This window comes from Chlorocebus sabaeus, chromosome 7 (genome assembly GCF_047675955.1).
Source record: "Chlorocebus sabaeus isolate Y175 chromosome 7, mChlSab1.0.hap1, whole genome shotgun sequence".
NCBI lineage: Eukaryota > Metazoa > Chordata > Mammalia > Primates > Cercopithecidae > Chlorocebus > Chlorocebus sabaeus.
The window spans coordinates 84,035,768-84,057,371 of record NC_132910.1 but is presented as its reverse complement, the minus strand read 5'-3'; the positions used below and the strand labels follow the sequence as shown (position 1 = coordinate 84,057,371).

At 35.3% G+C, this 21,604-nt stretch overlaps 1 pseudogene; it reads right to left on the bottom strand.

Annotated features, from left to right (window-relative positions):
- The window catches only part of LOC140712130 (R3H domain-containing protein 2-like), a 177,644-nt pseudogene that overhangs the window by 50,320 nt on the left and 105,720 nt on the right, over positions 1-21,604 (bottom strand).

Genomic DNA, 21,604 nt, shown 5'->3' with positions numbered 1-21,604 from the left:
AAGCAATGAGGAAAGAGAAATGAATAACAGAGCCATCTTTGTGGCCTTATTGGTTTCATAGTTTATTGGCAAAATACAGCCACTAGTCAAATTGTGATCAAAAATTATAATCACATCAATTTATAATCAAAACATGTAAAAGTGCCAAGAGAAAAAGAAACACGTTACTTCTAGATCAGATAACAGGAAATCAGAAAAGTCTCCCATAATGAAAATTTTTATTTGAGCTGAGATCTGAGGAAGATAGTTTAAAAACATAAAATGCAGGGAGTACTTGGGATGAGTTCCAGCCGGTAAGAAAAGCATATTAAAGGCCTTGTTTGAGAGAAAGCAACGTCTAGTAATTAAAATAAGGCCAGTATTATACAGCCAGAATCCAAAGAATAAAGGGCAGGGCATAGAAAATGAGTTACTGCAGGCAATGGCAAGATTATGTTTTGATCATGCGAAATACTTACATTTTAATCTGAGCTAATCATTGGGAAGCCTCTGATGTATTTTCAAAAGTGGGTAGCAAATGAGATTTGCATTTTTAAAACTCCCCATTGGCTACATTGTAGAGAATGAAGGGGATGAATTAAATGATTAGTAAATTTAAGATATCTTTATGTATCTGAGTGATGATACCATATGACATATTGAATAAATGGTAGAATTCAGGGGAGAGTGCTAGGCCATGAAAAAGTATTTTGGGATAATTTGGAATATAAGGAAGCTAACTAAAATAAATAAGGGTATAGATTATAGAGCAGAAAACAGTGGGCTACTTCTAATTCCTGGGAACAGCAAAGTTTACTGAACAAGTTCAGAAGATTCAGCCAACATTGGAGAATGAGAGTAGCAAAAATGTTGGAAGAAAATGGTTTTGTAACAGCAAAACAAAGCGTTTGAAGCAGAAAGAAAATAGTCAATAATGTTATATGCTCTTGAGGAGTGAATTGAGACAGGAGAGGAAAAAGTAATTTGCATTAAGTAATGTAGAGGACATTGGTTATTCTAGTGCAAACATTTTGACAGAAGTTAGGGGCTGAAGCCAGATTGGCATGAATTAAGGGTGAACACAAGGTAAGGAAAGAAATACAGAAAGAAAAGACCAGTTCTTCCAAGATATAAATCTTATGAAGACGATAAGTAAAATAGATTTATAGCTAAAAGAAAATGCCCTGTCAAGATATTTTGTAAAATTCTATGGTAGTATAATTGACTCACAATAAATTGTATGTATTTAAAGTGTAGAATTTGACAAGTTTTGAAATATCTATACACTTGTGAAATCCTCACCACTCTTAAGATTATAAATGTATTGTCAGTCCCTAAATTCCTTCATTCCCCTTTGGAGTACTTTTCTTCTGTCCTTCCCTAACCCTTTGCCCCATCCAAAGGCACCTGCTTATCTGCTTTCAGTCACAGTGATTAGTTTGTTCTTTTCTAAAATTTTATATAAATGAAAACATACAGTATGCTTACATTGGTTATTTGACTTCTTCCATTTAGCATAATTACCTTGAGAGAGTGTTTTTGTGTATATTCAGTGTTCAGTCCAGAAGGGCTTCAGGATGGCTGACTAGAGGCATTTGGTATTTGTCTCTACCAAAAAGCAGAATCAAAGTAGTGGTGAGATAATCACACTTCAGATAGGTCATCTGAGAGAGACAACTTGAATAAAGTAATCAAGTGATAGGAAGAACATAAAGCAAGGAAGGAGAGGCGAGTGAGGCAGCCTCCTCAGCTGGGATCAGCAGGAGGCCTCTGCGGGGAAGGGGAAAGGGTAAGTGAGTGAACTTCAGAGGTTCACATCCCCACTGCAGACTCCTGCATTCTAATCGTGAAAAAGACTCTAGATCCTCGTGGACCTAAAGGCTAAAATAGGGAGCTGCTTAGAGACTGTGCAAGGCATTGCTTCAGAGAGGGAGCTCATGCTAGGTCCCACATACTTGTTGAGCCCTAAGGAGCTACAGCAAGATGCCATATTGAGAGCCCAGCCACTACCAGACTGCATCCTACTCTGGGGCATAACAGAACCTGCATCTCCACATCTCTGAAGACTATTGACATGCCCTGCCTATAACCACAACCATAACTGGCTGCTGACTTCAAGGGTAAATGTGAGCCATTGGCAAAGACCCTGTTGCCCCAGCAGTAAAGCCACCATTCATTTCCATATGCCCTGACATTAGATTTCCCCACCTGCAGCAGCTGCAGCTATGGATGCAAAAGTCAGGGCTGAAGTGCAAGTAAAGTGTACTTCCCAGCCACCTGCATATGGCTGCGATCACAACAAGTAACCCTACCTTCCCTAGTAGCAAGGCTGTAGTGTGGCCACTGATGCCCCAATCCACTGCCTTGGGCCTGGGGATTACCCCACTCCTGCTTACCACAGCCAGTGCCTTAAAGCACCACAAGGGGGCCTGAGAACAGGTTTGCCCAACGGAGCTCTGCCCCTCCGGTGCCTAAGCATGATGTTTTGGGGTCTGGAAACCATCCAGCCCGTCTACCATAGTAGGTACCTGAGCCCTCTGCCCAGAGGCCTGAGGTTGGGCCCACCCAATGTACTGCTACCACCACAGTGGGGAACCATCTGGATGTGCCACCTATGGTCCTGGGGACTGGCCCATCAAGCCTGTCACAGCCACCACCAACATCAGAATAAACTGCTTTGGACTTACAGATTAATCTCGCCACTGTTGCTGATATCACTCAAACCACTCATATAGTCCAGGGCCCTAAGGACTTCCTCACTGGCTCAACCCACCATTGCTACTACCAGTACACACACAAGTTGCATGGAGGCCCAAGAAATGGCCCACCTGGATGCTAACATTAGTGCCAGCATATACCACCTGGTGCCCAAAGACAAGAACACTCAGCTTACCACTACCACCACTGGGGCCTGAGGACAGGCCCACCCAGCGTCCCCATTCTGAATAAAACTTTACCACAGCCTCCACTACCAATTGCACCCTAAGCCACCGAGGAGACTTAGACACTACTGACATTGTTTACAGCTAAAATCATATGGAGACTATACTATTGCATGCAACCAGAATCAAAGCCAAAGTGACCTACCTCATCAACACCGTAGATACATCTTCTGGAAAAAATTATTTCATACAAAAGTAAATTCAAAAAATTAAAAGAAGTGACTGTTGCATCACATGTGTAGAAATCAACATAGGGCACAAGAAAAATGAAAAAGGAACACAACAATTTTCCAGCAACAAGTTTCAATGAAGAAATTTATGAAATCCCATAAAAAGATTTGAAATAATATTAAAGAAGCTCAGTGAGATACAAGAGAATACCACAAATAATACAAATAAATCAGAAAAACAACTTAGGATACAAATCAGAAATTTACCAAAAGTATATCATAAAAAATAAAGAAATTCTAGAGCTGAAGAAATCACTGAATGAAATACAAAATACATTCAAAAGCTTCACAATAGATTAGATCAACAGAAGGAAGAATTTCAAAACTTGAAGACAGGTCTTTTGAAATAACCCGGTCATAACCCAGTCAGACAATTAAAAGAAAAACAGAATTGAAAAGAATGAGCAAAGCCTTAGTGTCACATGAACACTATAATGTGACCAAATATTTGAATTGAAAACTTTCCAAGTCTAGAAAGAGATTTAGACATCTAGACACAGGGAACTCAGAGATCCCTAGAGAACTACAATGCAAAAAGGTCTTTCCTATAGCGCATCATAGTCAAATTGTCAAATTCAAAGACAAAGACATAATTCTAAAAACAGCAAGAGAAAAGCATTTGGTTAGTTATAAGGGAAACCAATTAGACTAACAGTGGATTTCTCAGCAGAAACCAAACAAGCCAGGAAACAATGGGATGGTATGTTCAAAGTGCTGAAAGGAAAATTGCCAGCCAAGGATAATATATCCCCTAAAGGTATTCTTCATAAATGAAAGAAATAGAAAGTCTTTCTCAGACAAGCAAAAACTGAGGGAATTTCTCAACACTAGGCTGACCTTACAATAAATGCTTAAGGGAGTTCTACACCTGAAAGTTAAAGAGTGATATCTATTATCATGAAAACGCATAAAAGTGTAAAATCCACTGTTACAACAAACACACCAACAAGGAATAGAAAAAGTTAAAATAGGACCATTTCAGAAAACCATGAAACTACAATAATAAGCAATAACAGAGAAAGAACAAAGGAAACAACCAGAAGTCAACTAATGAAACGGCAAGAACAAGCTCGTAAGTATCAATAATAACCTCAAAGGGAAAAGGATTAAATTTTTCACTTAAGGGATACTGTATGAATGGATTAAAAAAAAGTAACCTAACTAAATTCATACTATAAGAAACTCATATCACCTGTAAAGACACATAGAGACTGAAAATAAAGAGAGGGAACAGAAAAAAGATGTTCCATTCAAACGGAAAGCAAAGCAAACAGGGTTACCTATACTTATATGTGGTAAAATAGACTTTAAGTCAAAAACAATAAAAGGAGGCAAAGATCATGATATAATGAAAAAGGATAAATTCAGCAAGAGGATATAATAATTTAAAATGTATGTGCACCTAACACCAGAGTACCGACATTTATAAAGCAAATATTATGAGATATAAATGAAGAGACAGATTCAAACACAGTCACAGTTGGAGACTTCAACACCATGCTGTTAGCATTAGCCAGATCATCTAGACAGAAAATTAACCAAGAGATATTGGGTTTAAACTGCACATTAGGTAAAATAGACCTAATGAACATTTAGAATTTTTATAAGGTGTAAATCATAACGTTTTTCTTTTGTGGATTATGCTTTTAAATGTCGTACTAAAGAAATATCAGTTTAACCCAAATTCATAAATATTTTCTCCAGTGTTTTCTGATACAATTTTTGAGTTTTAGGTCTTACATTTAGATATAAAATCCATTTCAATTTAATTTTTATATGGCATTCCTCTAGATTGAAACTTTTCCAATAAAATGTGTTGAAAATATTAACCTTTTCTCTTTGCATTTTCTTTGCACTTTTATCTAAAATAAATGGACTCTCTATGTAGATCTACTTATAGACTCTATTCTGTTCCACTGATCTCTTCTTTACTCATATGAGAGCACTACATTAAATGGATATTATTCTTTCCTAAAATGTTTGATAGAATTCAGCACTGAAAACATTTGGTCCTGACAATTTATAGTAATAATATTACTAGTAATATTATTAAGTATTACAGAACCATATCTCTTATGAATATAGATGCAATAACCCTCCACAAAATATTAGAAAATAAAATACAACTGTATTAGTCAGTGTTCTCTAGAGGGACAGAACCAATAGGATAGATGTATGTATGAAGGAAAGTTTATCAAAAAGTATTGACTCACATGATCACAAGGTGAAGTCCCACAATAGGCCATCTGCAAGCTGAGGAGCATGGAAGCCAGTTCAAGACCCAACACCTCAAAAGTAGGGAAGCTGACAGTTCAGACTTCAGTCTGTGTCTGAAGGCCTGAGAGCCCCTGGCAGATCACTGGTGTAAGTCCATGAGTCCCAAAACTGGAGACTTTGGAGTCTGATGTTCCAGGGGAGGAAGCATCCAGAAGAGGAGAAAGATGAAGCCCGGGAGACTAAACCAGTCCAGTCCTTCCCTGTTCTTCTGCCTGCTTTATTCTCGCTTCAATGGCAGCTGATTAGATGGTGCCTACCCAGATTGAGTGTAGGCCTGCTTCTCTCAGTCCATTGACTCAATTGTTAATCTCCTTTAGCAACACCCTCTTATATAATTTTTGAGTTTTAGGTCTTACAGTTAGATATAAAATCCATTTCAATTTAATTTTCATATGGTGCTTCTCTAGATTGAAACTTTTCCAGTAAAATGTAATCAGGATGGTTCTGGTATAGTCTTTTACTCTGTAGCACAGAGCTTTGTTATGGCAAACACTCTTAAGTCATTTTGAAATGGTTATATTTCCTCTAACTTTGCCAGAGCCAGGAAGGCGTCTTTAACTTTCCCCTGTGAGAACTTAGAGGTGGTGATGTTCCTGGAGGTATTCCCCCCAAAAAATGTTTTGACTTCTTTATGAATTAATCTCCAAGGATTCTGTCTCTTTCGTGCTAGTCCATACTCAGCTTCCAGTATTCAGTTACAATTACAGTGAGGTATCCTATCAGTTTTTGGCTCTAGTGGTTTCTGTTGCAGGTAAGCCAATCTGGCCTGTGACTCTCTGGATCCATATCTCTCTCCAGATTTCCCAGTGCCTTTTTGCCTTGCAGCCTCAGTGATATGGTTTGGATTTGTGTCCTTGACCAAATTTCATATCAAATTGTAATCTCCAGTGTTGGAGGAGGTGCCTGGTGGGAGGTCATTGGATCATGGTGGCAGATTTCCCCATTGTTTTTCTCATGATAGTGAGTTCTCATGAGATCTTGTTTAAAAGTGTATGGCACCTTCCCCACTCCCTCTTTCTCCTGTTTCAGCCACGTAGGACATGATTGCTCCCTCTTTGCCTTCTGCCATAATTTTAAGTTTCCTGAAGCCTCTCCAGGCATGCTTTCTGTACAGCATGTAGAACCTGGAGCCAATTAAGCCTATTTTTAAAAAATAAATTACCCAGTCTCAAGTAGTTCTTTATGGCAGTGCAAGAACAGGATAATGCACTCAGTTCTCTAATGTGTCCAAGGAAAGTCACTGGTTTTCAGGTTTTCCATATTTATGTTGTTGCAGCTATGATGGCAGGAGTGATAATTTCCTAGCTGCTTTAACATGTTAGCACTGAAGCCAGAACTTCTATGATATGATTATTCCATTCTTTTAGTTTACTTTGATTTATTTCAATTTAAACATGTGACTTCTCTACATTTTATAGAACTTCATAAAGGAAAAAAATAAGCTAAAAAGATAATTGTAAATTTAGATATTTTGAACCTACATAATACAGCCATGAAAGAGTTAATAGGTCCCGGATTAATATTGCATTTTATAATGAAGATATTTGAGTGAAGCTTATTTTTATCCTTTCAAGATATGTTGCTACTAACAGAAGTAATAAACATTGTTTGGTCGAATATTTTCATACATGTTAAATTATTGTGATAGTTGCCGTTACAAAGTGATTGGCGAAGTACATATCAAATGAAGTCTCCCATCTCAGTGAATGAACACTGTCTTAACAGTGCACTCCTTTTGAGCATCTTGCTAAAGGACTTCAATTTTGTTATAAATGCTTCTTGTATTAAATTTTCAAAAGAGGTTTATATACTAAGTAAAAACCTGAATTTGCTTCTCTCAAATTACTGTATCAAAACTAATGGAAGATATGTTGCTGTTGGTTAATTTCAGCTTGAAATTCTATAATAAATATTTCTGGAATTGTGATGGGCTGAAACCTCCAAATTTTATGCTCCCGTTTCTGTCCCCAAAAGCTATCTGACCCATAATTATTGTGTTTAAAATTTAATTTACTATTTTATAATTCTATGAAACTTCGTATGATAATTAGAGATATGTCTAGAGCAAAGTAATTTCAAATCTAACTATCAGCTTTGGGAACCTGAATGAGGCAAGCCCAAATGACAATGACTTATGTCTCTGCATCCCCAAATTTCCAGAATATATCCTCTGAATATCCAGGAACTGGGCTTAAGCAATGTCAAACTGAAGTTTGTCTTTTCTGTTTCTGTGCTGAATTGGAAGCTCTTTATATTTCATGAAATGTTTGATTTTACTATGCAGTCGTATGTACCTCCAACTGACTGTTAGGCACTTTTGATTAAGAATAAATCTAGTTGATCATCTATAATGAAGAGAATATTTATGATATTTTGCTGACCACACAGCCTCAAGTATCTCTCTAAGACTGTTTTTTTTAAGAAAGAAGACGGCATTATAGATCATTGGTTATCAGTCTGGATGAACATAAGGATGATCTCAGATAGTTTTGAAGAGTTCTGAAACCAACGTATCTATGAACAGAGATTCTTATTTGGTAGATGTAAATATGACCTTGGTTTTAGGATTTTAAAAACTATTCTTATATAAAGTCAGTATTAAAACCAGTGATCCAATGACTATAAAGTAACTATGTCTTTTTAGATTGGTTCTCATGACCCTTAGTTCAAAACTGAAGAATTTTATTTCCTACCAGCTTGCTTTAGTTTTGATAAATGCTATGATTTGAATTCTTGTTCCCTCCCAAACTCATGTTGGAATTTAATATCCATTTAATAGAATTAAGAGATGGGACTTTCTGAAGTGATTAAGCCATAAGGGCTCTGCCCTCATGAATGAATTAATGTCAATGTAATGAGAATGGGTTTGTTATTGTGGGAGTAGGCTCCTTGTAAAGAGACAATTTTGTCCTGGTTTTCGTTCTGTCTCACTCTCTCTTTGTCCTTTTACTAAATGGTGTCTTGTGCCATGTTATGTCACAGCAAAAAGGCCCTTGCAAGATGCTGGCTCCTTATCTCGGATTTCAAAGCCTCCAAAATTGTGAGAAATAAATTTCTGTTCATTATAAATTACCCAGTCTGTGGTGTTCTGTTAGATCAGCACAAAACAGATTATGACAACAGACAACTATAACAATGAACAATGCTGAAATTCCTTTTTAATATAATATCACTGCTGAACTTTTTTTTTTTTTCCCTCAATGAGCACAACTAAGTTTTTTAAGCAGAAAAATTTCTGTACTTAACCCTGTTGTTAACAGCCACTATGATTCACTGACAGAGTCCAACACTTGCTGGGGCAAATGGTGTTTGAAAAAGTCTTTATATTTTTTTTTGCTTGATCTTTTTATGCTAAATTTAATGTACCCAATGAAAACAAAATATCAAGTACCATGAATGATGAATCATTTTATTATGCATTCCCTATAGCTGATCCTCTTTTAAAAAGTTGTAAATTATTTTTCTTAATCTTAGGGCTTTTAGGAAACAAAACTCAAATTATTTTCTCTGAACATTAATGTATAAAAACAGTCAACATATACTCATGAAATTATGTATTTTTAAAAAATAAAAATATGCTTCAATTTATTTATAATTTAACCTTAGTTCCCAGAGCTCTATAAATATTATACAAAGAATATATACCAGGGAGTCTTCAATTCCCTGATAGGAGCGATTACACAAACCATTGTGAGGTTGACTTTTTGTTGAGTTGATGCCAGCTACACTAATAAATTAACTTTGAAACATTGTGCGCCACAGACAAAAAACAGAAGTAAGGCTATTTACAATGATTTTACTTTTATTTCAAAAAAGTAAAAGATTATCAATTTTATAAAAATAGTAACATATTTTAATACTTATTTGCAATTTATACTCTTAAAATACTATGCAATTGTATGATCCGTAAGGTAATTATGAAATTTCTAAGAGGGGATACTGTGTAATATATAAAAGACCCCAATTTAGACTAATATTTAAACATCTTCTTTTAATGTTCAACAGCATAAACTTCATGAAAATAACATTAAAACTAGCTTGGAGGACTTAAAACAATATGAAGCACAACATATGTAACACTTTCACCCTACAAGCTTAAACCCAGAATATGCCTTGCATATAAACATAAAAAGTTTTAATTTAGGTAAATCAGAAATCATCAGATTAACTGTCAATTCTAGTAAATGAAGTGGCTGTATGATGGTTTCTATGAACTGTATGCTATCAATGGTAATATTTTTCACTTTTTCTGGAAGTGTCATGTAATATAATTAAACTTATCTTCTGTCTTTTGCAATTGTAAAAGAAGTCTTAAAAAAGCCTAAATATGGGCTGGGAATGGTGGCTCATGCCTGTAATCCCAGCACTTTGGGAGGCCGATGCGGAAGGATCATGAGGTCAGGAGTTTGAGGCCAGCCTGACCAACATGGTGAAACCCTGTCTCTACTAAAAATACAAAAATTAGCTGGGTGTGGTGCTGTGCGCCTGTAATCCCAGCTACTCAGGAGGCTGAGGCAGGAGAATCGCTTGAACTTGGGAGGTGGAGGTTGCAGTGAACTGAGATTGTGCCACTGCACTACAGCCTGGGTGACAGAATGAGACTCTGTCTCAAAAGAAAAAAAAAGAAAAAAAAAAAGCCTAAACATGTGGATCTTAATTAATACATAGAACTACTTAATGTAAGAGGTAGGAATAAGAGCCTTGTGTTTGGATTTAAGTTTATCGCTTTTTCATCTTGCCAACTATCCCTTTCTCAAATGTCTTACTACTTGAACTGTGGGCATTTAGCTCACTATTTTTTAATGTCTGGCCAGTTTATTATTTAATAGATTGTAATATATAAGTGCATCATATTCTGATCTAGATTTTAAGTTACTTGTACATCTGAGAGATCTTTTTACATTTGTTTTAAGCTCTGTAGGGTCTAATAAAAAGAATAACATCTTTTAGAGATTTAGCATATATGTTGACCTTTTCTTCTAACAATATTGATAATTACTCTAGTCAAGTCTTTTCCTACTCCATGGAAATATGGACTTTACTGTATTATTTCTTGCTACATCCTTTGAGGAGATGTTGTTGAAAAAATGTTGGGTGGGCAGACTACGTATTTTTCTTTTTCAACTTTTCCTATAAACCATAGCATGGATCTATATAAGCTCATTTTCACCAGATTTAACTGTAAGGGGTAAATCAATGGGCGACTGGGCAATTACATTTAGTCTTCAGGTAAGCACAATGAATTACATAGTATTTACACTACATTTTGCTTAAGGGAGAGTGGAATAAGTAGTATTGTTCCTGAATTTCTATATTGGATTTTCTTCCATAAAGCCACTGCTTTGGTTTGAATGTTTGTTTCCTCCAAAACCCATGTTGAAATTTAATTGACATTGTGACAGTATTATTAGATGAGACCTTTCAGAGGTGATTGGGTCATGAGGGCTCTGGCTTTATGGGTGGAATTAATGCTGTTACAAAAGAATGAGTTTGTCCCCCTTTTCGCTCTTGCTTTTCTGTCTTCCACCATGTGTAAAGGTGCAGCAGGAAGACTCTCACCAAATGCCACACTTTGATCTTGGTCTTCCCAGCCTCCAGAACCATGGTAAATAAGTTTCTGTTCATTATACATTACCTAGACTCAGGTATTCGGTTGTAGCATGACAAAACCAAATAAGATAACCACTAAACCTTATTTTTCCTCAGATATACTGTCAAATGAAGTACCATTTTTAAGATTTCTACATATATAATGCCATTTTCCCAAGACATATTTAGGAAAAATTCTAGTAATTTCTAACTCTTGTATTAGGATTTAAGAAACATAAAATCATCTCAATGTAGCTATAACGCAATAAGAACTTTGATTAAGTTAAAACAAATAATAAAAGAAAAAGAAGGTTGAACTCACAGAATGCCCTTCTTTTCTCATTATTTTCTTCTTTAAATCCAGGGAGCTGGCCCTTTTACAGGAAAAGGTAATTTTAAAATATCAAAATAAAACTCTTATTGTCTCATTCGTACGGGGATTGAACTTGCCTAGAAATGCCATATCAGGAACACATTTATTTATATATTTAGTTAAGTTAAATACTCTTGAATAGTTAATGCCACTTTGTATTCTTAGACTACTTTTTCTAATAATCTAAATAGTTTACTGAATATTTGTGTATGATTATGGTAAACTGTCCAAAAGGTCAAGATGATGAAAGAATTCCCTCTTATATATTGTGGTAAAGCTGAGAATAACATTTAGATATTAGATGCACACATAAATAATAAACATTATGTATAAATGAAATATTGCACGTATTGTCTTTATGAAATGTTACACATTTGTTTTTAATGTTTAGCTCAGTAGTAGTTACATTCATTCCATAATTCATCTGAGATTAGGTTTTAGGTGTAAGCAGTACCTCCTCCTTTATTTATATGTGCACAAAGTTGTTTGGAGACACTATCAGGCTTAATTTTCTGCCAGTGAAAAATGGTCAAGAGGTTAAATATATTCAATAATAATATAAAATTATTAGTTTTAAAAATTCTACAGGATATACTTTTTATATTTAAGGCCTTACTTTAAAAACAAACAAACGAAAAACATTTTTAATGTTGTTTCTATAAGAACCTTACAGTCTTTAGGATTTTGTTTGTGTATATGTGTGTGTGCGCACAAGCGCTTGGTTTTCTCTATGAATTCAACTCTAATGAGAGCAGCACCATTTATTGATATTCTATTCTATTTCAAACATTATGTTCCAGACATTTCAGAAATGCTACTTCATCTAATCTTTTAAAAATCCTATAATATAGATATAAACATACCCTGAAGTCTCCTCTGATATGTGGCTTTTTCGCTCCTGTAATTTGTCAAGCAGGAGGGTATTTCCTCGAGTAGGAGAGAAGGTTACAGCTCTTTTACTCCCACCTCCCACAACTAGCTCGGCGGGTAAGCCAGGGACGTCACAACTCTTTCGCTCTCGCAGTTGGGCTAACAGGAGGGAGTAGTGTTCAATGGTTTCTTCTCTTACATTGTTCGGGGAGCAGGAGGGAAGGTTACAACTTTTTTATTCCCGCCATCCGCAGCTCAGCAAGTTCCGAGTTCTTGTCCTGCAACAAAGGAATAAGATATGTCAACACCAGAAAGTAAATAAGGCAGAAAAGAATTTTGAATGACAGAAGGAAAACTCTCAAGTGCCAGAGGGGATCTGAAAGCGGGTTAGCCATCTGTGAGGCTGAGTCCTGGGTTTTTTATGGGCTTAGAATGGGGAAGTGTATGCTGATTGGTCCATGGGTGGTATTGGAAAAAGCACCATTGGACTGGTTAAAGGACATCATTCAGAAGGAACCAATTGAGAGAGAGTGGGTAGGACAAGGGATAGTTCTCACGGCAGCCGTGGCCTCTATCTGGAACTGGCAGCTTGGATTGCAGGCTTTAAGCTGTCCTTGTTTTGAGGATTGGGTTTCCTGACTGCTTGCCTAGGAGTTTGTCTTCTGTCACCATCACAGGCATTCATGATCTCTTAGGTAATACTTCACTAGCTTTTAACATACCTCTCTCTTTCAGTATATTCTGAAACTACTATGGCTTATATGTTTACCAGTATTTTTTAAAATGAAATATAGGTCAGATTATGAATAAGAAACAAATGTAATTTATGATAGTCTCCAAGTAAAGTACAAATTTCATCCCATTTTTACGTTATTCTTTATTTTACAAACTCCTCTGTTGACATATGCCATGAATGGATCCAACTAAATTTAACTATTCGGGAGGCAGGAAATATAGGGCTAAAATATAGACTTTTAAATTTGCTTTAATGTTGCTTAACTCTGTGACCAGGAAATTTACATCTGTAAAATTAAGATTATAATATTTAACTACCATATAATACCCATATACTGAGGGTAAAATACTTAATGTATACATATTGCTTTGTTACTGCTTAATATGTGCTAGCCTTTATGTTATTTATTTAATGACGTCCCCCCCAAAAAAAGATAGGTTAAAGTCCTAACCCTCATGACCTCAGAGTGCAGTCTGGTTTGAAAATAGAGTTGTTACAGATATAATTATTTAAGATAAGTCTTTTATATTGGAGTAGGGCGAGTCTCTAATCCAGTGTGAATGGTGACATTATGAGAAGACATGGAGACATAAAGATAAAGCCACGTGAAAACGGTGGCAGAGATTAGAGTGCTGAATCTACAATCCAAGGAACGCCAAGTGTTACCTGGGCTGTCACTAGAAACCAAGAGCGAGATGTGGGACAGTTTCTCCCTCAGACCCCTAGGAAATAACCAACTATGTTGATACCTTGATTTAAGACTTTCAGACTCCAGAATTGAGATAATAAATTCCTGTTGTTTTAAACAATCCAGTTTTTAGTACTTGGTTATCACAGCCCTAGGAAACTGATACATCTTATTATATCAACTTTTCTTACGTATATTCTTTTATCTTTATTCCTCTGCTCCCACTATGCTAGTTGTGCTTTTCAGTAATTAACTCTTACTTTTGCTTTAAGCTCAGTTCTCTAATGCATGTCTGTACCTCTATCATACAATCCACACTCTCAGCTATTAATTAATATATCTATATCATATCCTTTGTCATAATATGATTTTATGATTTACTTCTATATAGTCTGCTTTGCTGGAATATAAACTCCCAATATTCAAAAACTAAAATGTATCTGCTTTGGATTCTTTGTTAGTCCAGTATCTTTCACAGTGTCTTGCACATGGAAGAATCTCAAAAGGTTTCTGAATGAGAATTGTTTTGTATTTTGTTTGTTTTTAGTAACTGTGACCATAACAGAGTATTGTTTCTAGAATTTCTTTGTAATGCTAATTCTAAAATTTATAGAAACATTGAAGGCTTGTAAAAATCATGTTGGACAAATATGCTAAGTAAATTCATTTCTTTATAATAATTTGCAATTTTATTAGACTACAAATATATCATTAATATTTCAGCATTAAATATTTTTTGTCAGAATATTTGTTTGCAAATTAGAATAATTCCAAACTTCTGAAAATTCAATTTTTAAATAAATGCATATATTTAAAATTTAGGTTTTTATCAAGTTCAACATTATGTGCCAAATTTTAAATGGTTAAATTATTAGTAGAAACTTGGAGAAGTATTTTATATCCAAATATCATCAGCATAATTTACATTTATTTTTTCTTACATTAAATCACAAAATAAAAACTCATAACTTAAAAAATTTCTTCCTATTTAACTAAAATCAAGATATATGGAATATTCCACATCTGCCATTTATTTTGTTGAAGCTCACTAGATAAATATATCCTCATTCTATAATAATAAATAATGTGTTTGTAATTTAAGCAGTAAGATACCCCCAGCAGGCTGAACCCTGGGTAGCAAGGGGAAAAACATGATTTTTTGATGCACTGAACCTTATAGTGCATACCCAGGAACATGCTGAGTGTAATATTTTTTACTTATCCCCGAACAGTAGAGATTACTATTGGTACCTGACAGAATTTGTGAGGATTCAAAGGCCAGGGAAACATAGTTCTGACTAGGAGGCTGCTATGTTTGTGGTTCACAGAGGTAAGATGTACACTTTACCTGTGTCTATTCGTATTCTGTCAATTATATCACCATCAGACTTACGACGGTCACATATTTTGTTTTTGTTCCTTTTTTTTTTTTTTTTTTTTTTTTTCTGAGACAGTGTCTCGCTCAGTAGGCCAGGCTTGAGTGCAGTGGCGGATCTCCGCTCTGTAGACTACAGGTCCCGCTACAGCCGCCCACCACCACGCCCGACTAACATTTTTGTAATTTTGGTAGAGGCAGGGTTTCACCATGTTAGCCAGGATGGTCTCGATCTCCTGGACAGTCACATGTTTTATACCTTATGGTGCTTTGTTAACAAAAGACCAAGCGATCTATGGAGGAAAAATGAAGAATTTATTTTCTATTAAAAAAAACAAATCTGCAGATTGGAAGGGCACAGCCTTCAATACAATGAAAATGTGCTCTCTGAAGAACAAAGAAAGGAGCTATCTTAAATAGAGAAAATTCTCACCCAGGTTTTCACTCAGGACCGTTTATGCAAATGGCAGTTTCAAACTTGTTCTGTTCTGATTGGTCAAAATATTCAAGCTCTGATTGGGTGGTTTCCAAGCTCAAAACCAGATATCTCTGTCAGATGGTTCTTTCAAATGACCAGTTTCAGTAGTGGCAGGGGTAGAGGGAGTCCAGCCACAGTTTATCTTGGCACCAACTATAGGAACTGGTTTGGTTTGACTGTTGAAAGGGAATTTCTGTAGCACCTTTACAACATCTTCCCAAGAACACAAAGTATGTGACCATTCTCACACCCAGTCATGGCTGCTTGATTCTGTTTTAACTGTGAACATCTCTATTAGCCATGGGAGTCTATTTTGTCTGTCATCTAGGGGTATAATTTAACACTGCCATGTAAACCTGCTTTCTCAATGCATTTTCTCATATGGTAGTTGAAATGAGATTTGATTTTAATTTGAAGGAAAAAGTGAAAAAATTATAGGGTCTTTTTTTTCATTATAAAGTCTTAAAACTCAGTATTGGTTATATTTCTCCTGTCAAAATTTAGTACACACCCATCATTGAAAAAATGTTAAGGAAAAATTTATGGTCTGGTTACAAGTAGAATAACATTTTTATTTGTCTCTAAAAACCACTTCTGAAGGATTAATGAAGTCTCTTCAATGAACATTTCTTATATTTCTTACATTAACAAAACCTGATCCTATCCTGAAGAGACTTCTTCCTTGACTCCCTTCCAGGTGGAATTTGTTGTCTTACATACTCTGACTACACATCACTGTCCAAAACTATGGTAAATGTTCTCTTCACTTCCTCAGTGTTTCTGTGTTGTTATTCCTTGATCCATTTTTTTAAATGGAAAAAATAAAAAAAGAAAATCCACTTTGCCCATTTAGAGCTCATGCCATTAGGATAAATGCCTTTACCCTTACACATCCATAGTACCTACCATTTTATTGAAAATGTTGTCCCATGAGGTGCATTATTAATACTAATTGTAGAAACCCCATCCAACAATATTGCTTTTCAGGCCTTTCACATTCTCATCTCCAACAGCTTATCTTCATAACACCTTTTAGTTTCCTCCTCTTTAGACTTTAACACCTGCAACTGCAGGACTAAGGAATATTAAATTCAGACCTTTTAAATCTCACTTCCTAGCAACTTTCTCTCTTCTTTGCCGTCCTAACTTATTTTTTCTCTACCGTGTTGGGTCCTCAAGTCCATTTATGCCTTTAATTTCATCTAGATCTCTCCACCCTGCTATGATAGATTTTTCTAACACTGAAGGTGATTAACCGTCACAGTTTGGTTGAGACTAGGGGTTTCTGGGAACTCAGGACTTTTGTGCTAAGGCTGAGACATGAGACAGTCCTGCCAAAAACCAGAGAGGTTAGTCATGTTACTTCAATCACTGTAGCCCCAGAATACTCTTGCTCTGTTCCACCAGCCTGGTAAAATTACAACCTAATTCCCTGGAGAAAATCACCTAGCTTGTTAAACTGGCACCACTGGAAAATGTAGTTTATTTTTTTCTTAACATTGCCTGAGAATAGTGTCATTTATGTCAACTGCACTTTCATTGGTTTGTGATTCTTCATTATTGTCCTTATACTTTCAGCCTCTTAACTGCCACACTGTCCTCCCTGTGCTTCCCTAAAAAATTAGAAACAACTTGACATAGTAGTAGCTACTGCCAACAGGCCTACATTTTCACCTTTATTACCTCCATCAACATTTAAAATTAACACCCATTTAAATGGAAGAGGAATTACTTCTTATTCAAAGCTAATCTCTTCATTTATAGTCTTGAGTTAGTTTTACCCTGCCTTTCTCAACCTTACTTTCATTTGACAACCAAATCTAATTTATTCTTGCTGTATATAGTCCTGAAACCATTTCAATTTTATCTACCTCCAGTGCCAACACCCATCTCTTAACTTGACCATTAGCTTCATAACTTGACCTCAACAACTTCATAACTAGTCATTTTTCTCATATATATACACTATATATATATATACTTTCCAACTGATATATTACATTTAACTGAAGTGATCTTTGAAAAATGCAAACTAATCATTTCTCCTCGTGAATCAAAATGATTTAAAAACATTTCATTATGCTTAACATAAAACTCCAACCACTAACATGACATGCAAACTACTAAAACATTTGGCCTGAGATTTTCTGTTCAGTTTATTTTCTCCTCTTTCAATTTATGCTCCAGATAAACTAAACTTTTCTTGTATTTCCTGGTACAAGCATGCTGATATTTTGCTTACAGGTTTTCCATATGTTGTTACCATTTCACCAGTCCCTTTTCAGCACCTAACTGCTACTTACTCTTCAGATTACATCTTATATATTACCTTTTAAGAATCATTTCTCAGAGTCTTAGACTGGTTAGGAGCTTCTGTAATTGTTCTCACAGCATGCTATACTTCCCCATCGAAACACCTGTCAAAATCTATTGTCTATCTTCCCTAATTGACTATGAATTCTCCAAGGAAGCTTGTCTTTCCTTTTTCCAATCATATGCCTTAATACTTGGGACTTACTGGATAAGTAGTATACATTTATAAATAAGGTAAATAAATAATTCAACTTTAAAAAATTCTTTTTTGGTATCTAGTTATATTTATTATCAGATATACATTAGCCTAGTTGTAGTAACCTTTTCACAATGTATACATATATCAGAATATTATGCATACAATGTAAATATATACCATTTTTAATGTCAAAAAAATTACGAGATAAGGAATGTTATTTAACACACATTTGGAATTCCTAAAACTTTGTCTTGAGTAAGACATATGAAAATATTTTAGTAATTTTTAAATGTATTATCTTAAAATGTAGACCAATTTATGATATTGGATCATTTAAGGGATCAATTATTTCGCATTTCTAGAAAAGAGTTTATTGAAAGATTCCTTTAACTTTATTTTAAAATTTTTTTGACTTTTATTTTAGGTTCAGGGGTCCATGTGCAAGTTTATTATATAGATCGACTCTGTCATGGAGGTTTTGTGTACAGATTATTTTGTCACACAGGTAATAAGCATATTACCCAATAGGTAGCTTTTCAATTCTCACCTTCCTCACAGCCTCCATCTTCAAGTAGATCCTGGTGTCTGTTGTTCCATTCTTTGTGTCCATGTGTGCTCAGTGTTTAGCTCCCACTTACAAGTAAGGACATGCAGCAATTGGTTTTCTGTTTCTGCATTAATTTGCTTGGGATAATGGCCTACAGCTCCATCAAAGTTGCTGCAAAGACATGCCCTCGTTCTTTTTCATGACTGCATAGTATTCTATGGTACATATGTACCACATTTTCTTTATTCAGTCTACCACTGATTGGTATCTAAGTTGATTCCAGGTCTGTGCTATTGTGAATAGTGCTGTGATGAACATCTGCATGCACATGTCTTTAAGATAGAACAATTCATGTTCCTTCGGGTATATATCCAATAATGAGATTTCTGGGTTGACTGGCAATTCTGTTTTAACTTCTTTGAAAAGTTGCCACACTGCTTTCTACAATGGCTGACCTAATTTACATTCCCAAGAACAGTGTATAAGCATTCCCTTGTCTCCATAACCTTACCAGTATCTGTTTTTGGACTTTTTGTTAATGGCCATTCTAACTAGTTTGAGATGGTATCTCATTGTGATTTTGATTTGCATATCTCTGATGATTAGAGATGCTGAGCAATTTTTTCTATGCTTTTTGGCCCCATGTATATCTTCTGTTGAAAAGTGTCTATTCATGTTCTTTGCCCACATTTTAATGGGGTGGTTTGTTTTTTGTTTACTAATTTAAGATACTTACAGATTTTGGATATTAGACCTTTGTCAGATGCATAGTCTGACAAAGGGCAATTAAAAGGCACAGAGTGGCAAGTTGGATAATATTTTCTCTCATTCTGTGGGTTGTCTGTTTACTTTGCTGATAGTTCCTTTAGCAGTGAAGAAGCTATTCAGCTTAATTAATCCCATTTGTCAATTTTTGTTTTTGTTGCAGTTGCTTTTGACATTTTCATTGTGAAATCTTTGCCAGTTCCTGTGTCCAGAATGATATTTCTTAGATTATCTTTCAGGGTTTTTATAGTTTAGGTTTTACAATTAAGTCTATAATCCACCTTGAGTTGATTTTTGTATATGGTATAAAGAAGGGGTCCAATTTTACTCTTCTGCGTAAGGGTAGTCAGTTATTCCAGAACCATTTATTAAATAGAGTTAGGGTTAGAAGTTCTTTCTCTATTGCTTATTTTTGTCAACTTTGTTGAAGAACAGATGGCTGTAGGTGTGCTGGATTATTTCTGGACTCTCTATTCACTTCCATTGGTCTATGTGTCTCTTTTTGTACCAGTACCATGCTGTTTTGGTTACTGCATCCTTGTAGTACAGTTTGAAGTCAAGCAGTATGATGGCTCCAGCTTTGTTATTTTTGCTTAGGATTGCCTTGTCAATTGAGGCTCTTTTTTTGGCTCCATATGAATTTTAAGATTTTTTTTTTTCTAAATCTGTGAAGAAGGTCATTGGCAGTTTAACAGAAGTAGCATTGAATATGTAAATTGTTTTGGGCAGTATAGCCATTTTAACAACATCAATTCTTTCTATCCATGAGCATGTAATGATTTTCCATTTGTTTTTGTGAATCTCTGATTTATTTGAGCAATGTCTTGTAATTCTCACTGTAGAGATTTTTTTATCTCCCTGGTTAGCTATACTTTTAAATATTTTATTTTTTATTTTCTGGCTATTGTGAATGGGATTGTGTTCTTGATTTGGCTCTCAGCATGGATGTTGTTGATGTATAGAAATGCTGACATACATACATTGCTTTTGTATCCTGAAACTTTGCTGAAGTTATTTATCAGATCTAGGAGCATTTGGGCAGAGACTATGGGGTTTTCTAGGTGTAGAATCATCACAACATCTGCAAATATAGAGAGTTTGATCTTCTCTTACCCCACTTTTATGCCTTTCATTTCTTTCTCTTGCCTGGTTGCTCTGCCTAGGACTTCTAGTAATATGTCAAATAGGAGTGGTGAGAGTGGATATTCTTATCTTGCTCCCCTTCTCGAGGGAATGCTTCCAGCTTTTACTTTTTCAGTATGATGTTGGCTGTGGGGTTATCATAGACGGCTCTTAGTATTCTGAGGTATGCTTTTTCAATGTTTTTGTCTAGTTTGTTGAGGACTTTTAACATGAAGGAATGTTGGATTTTATTGAAAGCCTTTTCTACATCTATTTGGATGATCGTATGGTTTTGTCTTTAGTTCTGTTCATGTGATAAATCATGTTTATTGGTTTGTGTACATTGAACCAACCTTGCATACCAAGGCTAAAGCCTACTTGATTGTGGTGGATTAGCTTTTCAATGTGCTGCTGGATTTGGTTTGCTGATATTTTGTTGAGGATTTTTGCATCTATATCCATAAAAGATATTGGCCTGAAGTTTTGTTTGTGTGTGTCTCTGCCAGGTTTTTGTTCTTGATGATGCTGACCTCATAGAATAAGTTAGAGAGGAGTCCCTCCTCTTCAATTTTTTGGAATACTTTCAGCAGTAATGGTACCAACTCTTCATTATACATCTGGTAGGATTCAGCTGTGAATCCATGTGATTCTGAACTTTTTCTAGTTGGTAAGCTTTTCATTATTGATTCAATTTCTGAACTCATTATTGGTCTGTTCAGGGATTCTATTTCTTCCTGGTGCAATCTTTGGAGGTGGTATGTTTCCAGGAATTTATCCATTTTTTTCTAGTTTTCTTCAGTTTGTGTGCACAGAGTTGTTCATAGTAGTTTATTCTTCATTTTGTCATTGGTAATTGTGTTTATTTGGATGTTCTCTCCTTTTTTTATTAGTCTAGCTAGTGATATATAATGTAATAGATAACTAACTAGACTAATAAAAAAAGAGACTTATTTATTCTTTTAAAAAGCCTATTCCTGGATTTATTTATCTTTTGCCTGTTTTACATCTCAATTTCACTTAATTAAACTCTGATTTTGGTTATTTCTTGTCTTCTGTTAGCTTTAGGGTTCGTTGGTGGTTGTTACTCTAGTTTCCCTAGATGTGATGTTAGGTTGTTAATT